Raw genomic sequence first — 12,807 nt, forward strand, 5'->3', positions numbered from 1 at the left:
ACCAGAGGCTTCCTGCTGAACTTCCTCTCCGTTCAGGGATACTGCGTATGTACTTTAAGTTTCCATTATGCCAGCCACCAGTTTCTAGAGTGTTTATTCAGAACTCACTTCATGACCCTTTTTTAGCTTCACTTTGGGGGTCACCAGGCAGATTTGCAAGAAGTCATTTTCTTTAGAACAACTCTCAGGAAAAGACCAAAACGTCATTTTGTTTTCACCTGCCATTAGTTGTGACTGATAGCTTCAACACAGAGAGCAAGTCCCAGATGTCTGGGAAATTGCTATGTTAGAAGGGCTTACAGAAAATGAAGCAAATTTATGTTAGAACAGCCCCCCCTTTATCCCTCCCTCTGTCTCATCAGCACAGGCCTCCACACACAGAGTCTCTGTGTTTGCCTGCAATTTGAATCTATAAAAGGCACTCAGGTAATTTAGAGTCCACGTACAGATTCTAGATAATCTTTCCATCAGAACCTAACTGAAAGATTTGTATTTTGAAACATAAAGGCATTTTTTATTAAAATCCTATAGGAAATTGGGGATTTGAGGGAAACCACAGTCCTAATTTTTTTTAAAGAATCAAATAAATTGCTTTCAACTACGTAGTAAATAAGTTCTAACTGGTGAGTAGTAGCACCAGTCATCATTTATGTAGTGCCTGTTATGTACGTGGTACTGCTATCCGTGATTTCTAACTTTCAGAACTGCTGCAGAAAGATCATCTCCCCATTTTACAGAGGAAGAGACTGAGGTTCAGTTCGTGAGAGAACTGAAACCCAGGGGTCAGTTGACACGCTTCTTCCTCTGAGAAGAAAATCCAGAATTCTTTTTTTTTAACAGAACAATTCTTGGGGTGACTGTCTTTTCAGTGTTTTTAAATTGCTGGGTTTTAAAAAACAAACCCTGCCGTCAGCTGATCGCAGGTGCTAAGGCAGGCGGGCAACTAGACAGTTGCGGTGCAGGTGGTTCCACCACGGCCACGTGAGACATCCAGGCTGGGCGCTCTGTGACTGCCCAGCAGAGGCACTGACCCAGCCTGAGGATGGCGGGGCTCCACCAGCATCTTTCTGGGCTTGGCCGGGTGACCCTGAAAGTTGAGGCAGGACTTTTCAGGGCTGGAGAGTGGCGAGTGCAGAGAAGCAGCAGGAGGAATGAATCCAGACTCTGAAACAGGAATCCTTAGACTTGAGTGTGCGTCAGAGTCCCTTGCAGGGCTGGTCTGACCCTCTGACTGTGGGTGTCACCCCCACCGTCCTGACTCAGCAGGCTGGCGTGGGGCCCAGGAGCCGTGCCCTTCTAACAAGCTCCCGAGGGACCCTGGTGCCCCTGGACCACTCCCGAGAGGCTTTAAACATCACAAGCCTCTGAAGGCCGTTCAAACTGGGCTTTGCTCTCCAGGTCTTATCAACTTGGTGTTCGTGGCCACGTGTTACCTCAGAAACCAGCTTTGTGTCGCTTACATTTCTTAAAGCATCCACAGGTCTGTCAGGCTTCCTTTCCTCAAGCTGGAAACTCCCTCAGCAAGTGAGCCGTGAAACATGAAGTTGAAAATCGGGCCCCGCAGGTCCAGGTACAGGGCTCTTGGCCGGCAGCCTGGGGAGAAGGGGGCAGAGCGCTGCCCCTTCCTCCTACCCTTCCACCCCCGAGAGGAGTCCTGCTGGGCCAGAGCAGGGACAGTCAACCACACGTCCCTCCTGGCTCACACACTGCTTCGTGTCCGGTCCCCCGGATCAATAAAAATCTCCCTTCCCAGTCTTGACAGCAGCACCAGGCACACTCGGATCATTGCGAAGGCACGATGATGCTGTTAGTTTGCACGGCCCTCCTCTCAGTTCGGAAGAGGCAGCAAGTTGCGGAAGCAGAGGGCAAGACAGTAGTGAAGGCAGCAGGCAAGTGCCCAGAACCCTGACCTGAGCCAGAAGGCAGTGCCGGCTGCTCAGAGCTGCCATGTCTACCGGGAACGTGGGAGGAGGGGACAGTGGAAGGGAAAAATGAAAGAGAGGAGGAGGGAATAAAGCTGATGTTCAGACTGATTGGGGCTCCACCGCAGATACGCCTGGCTGGTCATTAGCGTAACCACGCTGCCCGCAGTCACCTCCCCAAAGCTTCCTTGTCTGGAATCCAACAGAAAAATCCACATCTCCGGATTTTACCTTAATTTTCCCATGATTGTTTCCTGAGCCACTGAGTTGGAACTCACACCCAACCATCTGCTTCCTGTGCCCTTTGAGTAACTATTTAAGGGAAGTTGTTTGAGCTCCAGTTTTACCAAGGGAAGAAAACCTTTGATGGTTCTCCCTGCGAGACAGAAGGCCCATCTCTTGGTGGACCATTGGGGAAGTCCTGCAGCGGCAGAAGCCCAGAGGGACAGGAACACAAACTTCTGCGAAGGTACAGCTGGAGAACCACTCGCACCTCCACCGCCCTGTTCCACCTGTGACAGGACAGAAGCCTGTGGCGGGGAGACCACTTGCCCCTCGTCGCCTGCTGGTGAGCGCAGACGTGCTCCAGACGCTGGTGGTGCTGGCCGTTTGCTTCGCTTGTGTTCGCTAGTCGGGAGGTTTCCTGGTGATACCAGTCAAGGCTGCCCCCAACCCTTCAGCACTCACTGGGTCCCTCCTGCGTGTGGACGCCGTTCAGACTGCCTGCAGTAACTCACCGAGCCCCCACGCCGTCCTAGGAGGGCGGTGCTGGCGCCACATCGCTTCACCCTTCAGGGCGCTGAGGTCCCGGGAGAGCGTAACTTGCCGAAGTCTTTCCCAGCTTTAGTCTTTCACACCTTCATGCATCTTGGGGAAGAACTGAGACTAGCTCAGTTGCTAACTGGCGTGGGAGCAAACTGGAAGGAAAATGTAATGGATGCCAACTTTTAACCTGAAATGTGCACATCTTTATGGTGTGTCAGTCAGCCACAACAAGACCATGTGGCCTAGGGTTTCATAACGGGCCATGAGCTCCTGGGAAGAAGGGTCCCGTGCAGCCCTTGAGCAGGGCAAGCTGGCTGCACCCACAGAGAAGCGTCTGATAAACCTAGAGTGCATCACAACTCACTGCTGCGTGGGTTTTCTGTCCAGGGAACGTGCGGCTTTGACGCTACTCTTTGCGATAGAAAGGATTCTCGTCAAGGTGACTTGAGGATGGTCTTGGCATAGTGGCCGAGGAAATGCATATCCACGTGTCCCTCTGCGTGGGATTTTTTTCCCCTCTCCACACTGTCTCTCTTCCTCTCGGAAGGTAATCCGGGCTCGTATATATGGTGGCGACATTTAAAAAGCAACAAGAGATGACAAGCCTTGATGTGCCGTCACAGTCTAAGGTTCTGCTTCAGTCGTGTTTGCTACTAGGCCATTTGCCAGAGCAAGACATGAAGTCAGCCTGAATTCAAAGGATGGAAAACCAGTCCACCTTTAGATGAGAGGAAGGTAATTGCGAGTGTGGATACACGGAGGAGAACGTTTTGTGCCAATTTTGCAAACTACCACAATAGATCAATGGAGAGAAAAAGAGATATGGTTAAATTTGGGTGAGAAATCAAATCTGACCTGCTCTCTTCTTCTGAATGCTATGCATAAAACCCAAACTTTCATTTTATAAAGGTCAACCTTATGTAAGTATTAATTATTCAGTTGTACTGAGAAGTCAGATTAGCCTTAGAAAATTTCCTCCACATGCTTACTTCTTGATCAAAAGTTAAATCATTTCTATCCATGAATAGATACAATGATGAGCATAAAATGAAACAGAGTAAATGGAAGAGGGAGAGTCAATCTCTTTAATATATCTTTCAGAATTAATTACCATTTTTAGTGCAGTTACAAGCAGAACTGTAATAGCCTGACAAACTCCTCAGTATCATCAGGAAAAAGAACATTATACTTGAAAGAACAGTATAGAGGCAATTTTGAAAACAGAAAATATAAGTTAGTTTCCAGACAGATTCCCCATTCTGTGGAGGGACATAAAAAGGGAAAAATAAAGACATCTACTCAGACAAGACAGAAAAAAATTTCCCTTTTAAAAAAGATTTAATTATTTTCACAATACTTCATTCACTTAGAATTTTTATTCCAATGATGGCAAATCGACTTCCCTTACCCCATATAAATGTACAATTTTTAACACGTTTATTATGGTATGATTCCTGTACAGTAAACGACACATATTTGAGATGAACAATTTGGTGAGTATTGATAGATGTGTACACCATTGAAACCACCACCACAATCAAGATAATTAACATTTCCATCACTCCCCAAGAGATGCAAATTTCAAATTCCCAATTTATCCCTTCCCACCCGCTTTGCCCTCTTGTAACCATAAGTGTGTTCTCTATGTTTGTGAGTCTCTTTCTGTTTTGCAGGTAAGTTCATTTGTATCTTTTTTTTTAGATTCCACATGTAAGCGGTATCATACGGTATTTTTCTTTCTCTTTCTAGCTTATTTTATTTAGAATGACTATCTCCAGGTCCATCCATGTTGCTGCAAATGGCATTGTTTTGTTTTTTATGGCTGAGTAGTATTCCATTGTATAAATATACCACGACTTCTTTATCCAGTCATCCATCAATGGACATTTGGGTTGTTTCCATGTCTTGGCTTTTGTAAATAGTGCTGCCATGAACATTGGGGTGCGTGTATCTTTTCGAATTATATTTTCATGTGTACAATAATTGTACACATGAAGATACAATTATTGATTGTTTTGAGCATTTTTTTATTATTATTTTTTTAATGGAGGGACTGGGGATTGAACCCAGGACCTTGTGCATGCATGCTAAGCAGGCACTCTACCGCTGAGCTGTACCCCCCACCCGCATGGGATGTTTCCTCTGTGGCTGAGGAGTGTGCCTGTGTCCAACCCTGTGGTCTAGGTTCTGTTGAAACATAAAATGGCAGCATTTAAGCAGGTGCTCCGTAGAGGAAGCGCCCCCCACGCTGACTCCTCGTTGTAAAGCGTGAAACAGTCTGTCTTGCCGAGAAGCGAGGCCTCCCCGCCCACAGGGCTGCCCCTCCCACCTGGTGTCTGAGTGTGTGTCGCACCGTTGCTTGCAGCCAGTAGGTACTCACTCAGTTCTCACTTGTCGAGCACATGAGTGAAGCTGCAGTGTGCGTAAAGCAGCGCAAGACGCCGCCCGCCTAGCGGGCCCGCCCTCTCGCCGCCCCACTCCCTACGTCCTTACCCCACCCCTTCTCTCTGGGTCTTTTTTTTTGAAGTATTATTGAAAGTGCTTCTCTTCTCTTAAAATGTTTCTAATGCAAATGAAAACACACTGAGGAAGCTAGAGCTCCGAAGGAAATACACTGATCATAAGAGACGAGAACCCCACCAACCAACACAGACATCAGCCTCTGCCTGACGGAAGGTCTGTTCTCACGACCTGCTCTCTCACTAACCGTGCCCGCTTTATGTGGTGCTAACCACAGCCCCAGAAAGGTGGGTCCCCTGCCGCTCCCCCGTGGGCTTGTGAATGGCACCTTGTCTGGAAAAGGGGTCTGTACAGATGGAATGGAGTTAGGGGCGTGTGGGGAGAAGGGCATCCCGGGTTATCTGTTTGGGTCCTAGGACCGGAGGCAGGGTCCTTATAGGAGACGCCAGAGCAGAGGACAAGAGGAGGCAGGGCAGAGGGAACCCGAGGCGGAGACCAGGTGCAGCCACAGCCCAGGGAGGCCTGGAGGGAGGATGTGCAGGCCTGCCACTCCTTGATTTTGGACTTGTAACCACAGGGCTGTGAGAGAGCACACCTAAATTGTGGTGATTTGTTGCTGGCCGCGGGAAGCTAATCCACTGCTACGTGATGCTTGTATTTAAATGCTTCATTTTGAGTCTGGTTTGGTTCAGCTCTTTTGTGTTAACAGGTATATAAAAGGTACAAAAAATAGCTCACCCCAGGCATCTTGAAATATCTTTTTCCTTCTCGTAAGTCTGGCCTCATGGTGTGTCTGTGCATGGAGATTAAGTCCAGCAGTTCTGTGGTGCTTACTAGTAAGTTTTTTTTTTTTTTCATTTTATCACTCTTGATTTCCAAATGTGAAGTCGATAGGATGAACATTAAGGGTACTCTTTGTTATAAAGGAGCTGTGTTACTGATTCCTGCCGACCAAGATCCATGCTACGTTTGGTTGGTTGGTTGGTTGGTTTCTCGTATTTTTTTCAAGTTGAAGTCGGTTTTCCCCTGTGTTAAACACACACGCCTTGAAGTTTGTCAGATACCCCTCACGGCCTTAGGAGGCTGAACTGGTGGGAAAGGTGCGGAGTGAATTCTTGTTCGGTGGCTGGTAGAGACCAGAGCGTGTTTAGCCGCCAACAGCAGGTGTCTTGGAGATGGAAGGCATGAACTGCGAGTCTGTCTCGTGGCCAAGGAGCTTGCAGTCTAACTGCCTGTGTAGAATTGGATGATAAGCACTGGGGTTGGGGAGGTGACTGAAAGAAATGCCTGCAGAGGATTTTTAGAGCTCCTGGAGAAATTGTAAACCTGCAGGTGCCTCAGAAGAAATGGAAAATAATTGCTATCCCTGAAGGACCCACCCCAGCCACCCAGTACTGGGGAGGGTCTTGCTTTTGTAAACAGGCGGGGTAGAAGACACGTGCCAGTCAGCCAGGACAGCGGCTCTCAAATGCCAGCATGCGCCAGAATTACCTGGAAGACGTGTGTATGTGACATCATTATTCTTCCCCTTTATTTTTAGAGTTTTCTGGACAATTTTCACTTCTTTTCTTCCCCACTGACTTCAGGCACATTTCTTTTTCCAAGTTCAGAGCAACCACAGGATGGAAGAGGAAAACCTGCTTACATCTTGAGCAGGAGTGTGTTGAGACTGTAGGTGAGTTTAGGGATACTTGACATCTTTATACTACTTTTGTCTTGCTTTCTAAAACCAAAACATACACAATTTCTCCAGAAAAACATTTTCAAAAACTAGTACAACAGAGTGTGATGTGTCACAGCGGCACATGTGTGAGGTGTTACATGTAGACGTGTGGGAATGAGTAGAGGAGGGGCCCCCAGTCCGGCTCATGGCTGACTTCTGAATTAAAATTCATCTCCCATCAGCTCCTTGGTCCTAGTTCTGACCTCTGAAGCTACACAAAATGTGTTTTATTTATCTTCCTCCTGTGTGCTGAAAAAATTTTGGGGTCACTTTTAGGACTTCTCCCAGCTAAACATCACCATTTTCTTAAATAACATGATTTTCCAGAGTCTTCATCCATTTCTTTTCTTTTGTAGACATCAGCCTCTTAAATTGTGGTGCTCAGAATTTAATACAGTAGCTGTGAGGATTTAAGATTTGCAGTTTCAAGAATTTGCGTGAAGTTTCATGACCAAATTTGTTCTTGAGGCACAAACTTGAATCGCGTAGGCTTAACTGGAGGATGGATGGAGGAATGGAGAAACAACATTCATTTACCCATCAGTCCGTTCATTCCACAAATACTTCATTGGCATTTGTGCAGGAATCATTCCTGAGTGAGTCTAGCTGGTCTTCAGTCATCTGCATGTGAGCCCAGCCTTACTGTTCTCTCTACTCTAAAGCACCCGTGCATCTTGTGAGGGAATTGGGTGAGGATTCTGTGTGAGGGTTCTGGAAGACTTGTTACATGCAGATTTCTGGGCCCCACCTCCAGAACTTTTGATACAGGAGGCCTGGGGTGGGGCCCAAAGTCTGCACGTCTGACCAGTGACGAGGTGCTACTTGTCCAGGGACCTCACTCTAGAACCCCTGGCGGAAGCCCCTCGGGGAGTGAGGTACAGACTCACCTAATTAAAGCCACTGGCTTGTTCACAGCCTTGCGGTCATTTCTTGTCCCCGAAATAGAATTACATTGCTTCTGTGCTGAAGCCCTCAGTATATTTTTAGAAGCAGGTAAGTTTATCTGGCGACAACTTGGGCACCAAACCATGGCTTTCTGCAGTGGGTACTCCTGCTTGGTGCCTCCTACGTACACACGGCGAGTAAGCCACAATCCTCTGTGCACGGGACACCTGCAGTGATTTTCCCTTACAAGCCGGCAGGCTCTCCTGAGCTCCCAGCAGACCCACTGTGACACTGAGGAGGGCGGCCCTCTCAGCTCAGTAGCTCCCTGCCCCGTGCGCTGGGTTAGGGTTGGTCCTGTGCCCTGCTCCAGCTCTGATCTGTCAGGTGGAGACCAGCCTCTCGCTAGGTTATCCAGGGGGTGCTAACTGCTGCACTCTTGAAGCTGCCTCCAAACAATCTTGTGAGCTCTCAGCGACCCGCAGAGCTCTGTGAAGATGTTCGGTCCTGTGCTGACTCCCCTGATTCCCATGAAGTAAGTGTGCCTTGTTTCAGGCCAGGGTGCCTCCCATGACGGTGACATTTCTCAGAAAGCAAGGAGGACGAGAACCACTCTTGATGCTTGTTGAGGCAGGAATGGAGCCTCAACAAGGAATGGACCCTCAGCCTCTGATCCATCTCCTCTCACCCCCAAGTCTGGTGAGAGGAGAGAGGAAAGTCTTGGGCTGCAGCTGCCGGCAGCCCAGAACTGATCTTGAGCCACGGGTGGCCCGCAGAGGAGGAGCCCCCTGCGAGGGGAGATGTGTGAAGGACCAGTGATATGACTTTGAGGATGAGGTATGCATCCTAATTTAAAATATCACAGGGAAGAAAAAATAGACGTCCCCATGGAAACACTCGCTCAGGGCCAGCTCTTCTGCCTCATTATCATGTCTTGTTTAAATATTTCCCGGAGTCAGTTTAAACTTAATCTCTGTATGTCTTCTGTCCTTAGTGGCCATGGGTAGTGTTAACATCTGGTCAGAGGTTTTCTTTACATAAATTGCTTAATTGTGGCAGTTCCTTTGATTTCTGTATGTCAGCTTGTGCTTGCAAGACTTGCTAACATCACGTGAAAGTTTCACGAGCATTCATTTCCAGACCTGTAACGACAAATGTTAAGTCGGCGGAAGCACTCATTCCCTCAGGAGCCACAGTAGACCCCTGCCTGCAGCTGGTCACAGGGATGCTGTTGTGTTCCAGCTGGTCCCCAGCAAGCCTTCCTGGGCCTCTGTGCCCAACACTGGGCCAAATATGCCCCATAAATGTGATGTTTGCACATCCCAGTTTGCCCCTTTGTCCTCCTTAAAGGACTTGCTTATGTGACTCACAATGCATGGTGTTCCCTGCGTTCAGAGGTGGGCCCCTTACTGCTGGCTCTGCAGTGACTTCATTTAGCCAGAAGAGGGAGCTCACTCTTCCTTTTTCCTTTTTTCTCCCCCTTTTTGATGTGATCATTTGATGGTAAACAGTGGGAACTCATGCATTCTCAATTTTAAATGCTGATTACAACTTCAGAAGTCTAATTCTTTGGAATACATTATACCTGGGCGAGCTGAATTTCCTTCCTCATGGCATCAGAATTTCCAGCCATTCTATTTGCATCTGTTTGTCGAGAAGTTTTTGAGGAGACTTTCGTTATCTCTAAATATTTGAACACACATATTGAGTTAGTTATATGCAGAGATTTTAAAGCTCTCGGCATCTCAATCATAACCAGTTCATCTCAGTTTTATTATAATCAGGAGAAAATTTACTGTGAATCTAATAAAGAAAAACCTCAAGTCCTCTTACGTTACACAGGGCCCATGGGGAGGAAGAGTGAGGGCGTTTTATAGTCATAATTTTGTGTTCATTTTGTTAAAGGAAGACAGCACATTTAGAGAAGCTCCAGTCTCCACAAAGCCTGTGTCCGCCCCTGACGGGGATAGACTGAAATTCAGGTTTTATAAAAAGCCTCTTCTTTGGCAGCCTGTGTTCAGAGTTGAAAAGTTTTCTTGCTGTTGAGGTTGCAGTGTTGGTGTCGTTGTGGAGTTTTTCTCTGGAGACGGATGCTTTCTGACACTCACATGTCGCTGGGAGTAGCAATGAAAAATAGACTACATAAAGCGATCTGTCCTGATCCGTGTCGATGCCGTCACGGAGAAACCAAGCAGTGTGTTAATCAGCTCTCCCAAACAATGAAGTTCCATCCGTAGCTTCCCACAGACAGGTTTCCTAACGGGCAGGCTCAGCAGAGGGGTGCGGTGATGTCCGTGCTGCTTTCCAGCCCACGTCTCCTGCCCAGAGGTCTTGGGGCACTTCAGTGTGGTACCGAGTCCAAGGTTGTACTGCTCACCGCACGACAGGTGACAGAACTGATTCTGCCCTGGGCCGTGTTGTCATGGGCTGAAATCAGTCTTTCAGCCCTAGGACACGCTTGGGACATGCGTGCAGCCCCCAGCGGGGGGTGATGTTCTGTGTGGAATCACTCCCATCATGAAGACTTTAAAATCATGTGACCCTGGGGGTTGGCAGTTTGCTAGAAGAATTCCTTTGGTGAATCTTGGCCCCTCCGTTAATACACCATCACAGGTGTATTAATCCTGTGATGCGTCCGGTGCATGGTACCAGCCACTGGGAGACACAGCTAACGGTCCTGTTGACTGCAGAGGGAGACCTCTTGCCTTCATGTCTCACCCGCTGAGTTACGTGCGCCTCATACGTTATCCCAGGAGAGAGAAGCACAAGCCTGGCCTCGAGGTGAGGTCTGCCCGGTAGCTTAGGGGCACGCCTGAAGTTGACAGGTGCCGTCGGTTGTGTCTGGTCCCCCCAGGTCATCCGCTGCTGGCCTGTGTGTGCACATGAGCCCCGTCCCTCGGCCCTGGGGAGCTTAGAGGCAGGTGGTAAGACACAGTACTTCTGAACTCACCAGGGCAGGGTTCTCACACGTCAGGCAGGACCCCTGGGTGAGGCCCGAGCGGCCCGTGCCCTCTCACTCTCAGGAAGTGCAGACTCCTTCTAAAACTAACCCTGGGCACCAAGCCACAGCGTTCGACCTGAGGTTCCTTTCTGTTTGTTTGCATTCATAAACCCAAGTATAATTTTCCCTTTTCTGCCTGAATGCATCTTTTATTTTATTGATTTCACACTTTCAGGGTTCAATTTTCATCCATGTTCCCCTTGCATTTTCAAATAAGGATTCTCACTGTTTTGTTGGACCAGTTCAGCTTTCTTCCTTTGCCTCTTTGTTTTTAATCCCAAGGAGCCAGAATTAATAGTGATGTGAGCTTTCGTTTCCATGTGGGTTCAGGAAGTTCAAAACAAGAGATCATTGTTTTCCAATATTTAATTATACAGACTGTGCCAAAATATACATTTTTATTATTGTTTCACTTCGATTCTCACAGTTTCTATTCTCACTGTTTCATTTTAAGAGATAGGTAGTACTTTCAATAAAACAGTCTTTTTTATACTTGATTATCGTATTTAAAGAATTGAATTTCCATTTTATTGTTTAATCAAAAACTCCAAATGCCCTTGGAGTTTAGTGTTTTAAGAGTTAAGTTTCCAATACTTCATCAGAATCCTTTCATATTTATTCACTTTGTTATCGAGTCTAGACTCGTTCTGCTCACCACACGACAGGCCAGTGCATTGGGAGACGAGGTGCTGGGGAAGGAAAGCCAGCAGACCGAGAAGATGGGGGCCTGATGTCCTGGAGACCATCCTCCCCAAGTCTGAGCTCAGGCTCCTTGTATGCTGAAAAGCGGAGGGGGGTGTGCTTGTTGCAGACGTCTTGGTGTCGGAATCCTTTGTTCTTGCAGCTGCCCACACGGGTCAGGTCACGGTGTTCCGTGAACCTCCAGCAAGACAGGTGCTTTTTTCTGTTCTGCAACTTTTTATCTCTATATGAATAGGAAGCTGTGGTAACCCTTAAAGGTTAGAACCTTTAGACTGAGCTCTCCTGTATATTTCAGGCTCCAGGCAGCATTCTCTTATGGAAGGTGCAGAACCAGCAGGACTCAGCCCAGGAAACAGAGCACAGGGTTAGAGCTAAAGGAGCAGATCTAATATGGAGTCAGGTTTGCTTTTCTCTGTTGTAATTTGTTTCACTTTCTACACAGTTTTGTGATGCAGGTCAGGTAGTCAATGGCTAGCTCTTCTAAACACTGGTAAACTGAGACCTGGGCCTTCAACTCCTTACTAAAATACAGTAGAGCCTGCGGGGAATGAGTCTGGAAACCGGCCATCTTATTTTTTAAAGGATGTTAAGGATTTCCATTGGCTGCACAGAGGCTGAGCTTTGCAATATTTCACTTAAGAGAAAGAATGTTCAGCAAACACAGTGTCCCATGCACTTTCCTGCCCCAAACATTCCACCTGAGTCAAGGATAAGGCATCCCAGCATGACTCTTCAACTCTCCCCCTTAATGTTTGGGGTTCCTGGTAAAGCATGTGTGCCACAAACTTACTTGCATTGAATGAGAAAGCTGACCATGATGTGTTGTGAAATGAAAAAAAGCAAACTAGAGAACATAACATACATCTTCGGTTGTTTGGGAGCAGAATTTGGGGTCAGACAGCCTTGCTTCACATCTTAACTTTGCAACTTAGGGGCTGTGTGCCCGGCTCAGTCACTTAAACCTCTCTGCACCTCCGTTTTCTCTTCTGGACTTTCAGTAAAACACTGCACGCACAGGCTTGTTCTGCTGATTAAAAGACACGTGCAGCTGACAGTCAGCTGTGTGGACTCAGCCCCCTGCTGCACCAGTTTCTTCCAGTTTCTGGGCGAAGGCTAGTAGTCCTCACCTCGCATGATTATCATGAGAATGAAATGCGTTAACGTGGGCGATCACTTAGAGAAGATGCCGACCCAGGAGCAGGAGGAGAAAGGAAACGGGAGGACAGCCCTGCAGCTCCCTGAGGGCACCGTGGTGTTTGTTCTCAGAGTCATAAAAAAAAAAAAAAAAAAAAACTTGGAAAGTATGTCCCTGGAAGGACGAAAGAAATCAAAATAAAATCATGGGGTCTTGT

General features: G+C 47.5%; 1 protein-coding gene across 10 annotated transcripts in view; it reads left to right on the forward strand.

Annotated features, from left to right (window-relative positions):
* The window catches only part of CHRM3 (cholinergic receptor muscarinic 3), a 469,951-nt gene that overhangs the window by 421,852 nt on the left and 35,292 nt on the right, over nucleotides 1–12,807 (forward strand). The gene's annotated exons all lie outside the window — the stretch shown is intronic.

The sequence above is a fragment of the Camelus bactrianus genome, chromosome 11, assembly GCF_048773025.1.
Source record: "Camelus bactrianus isolate YW-2024 breed Bactrian camel chromosome 11, ASM4877302v1, whole genome shotgun sequence".
NCBI lineage: Eukaryota > Metazoa > Chordata > Mammalia > Artiodactyla > Camelidae > Camelus > Camelus bactrianus.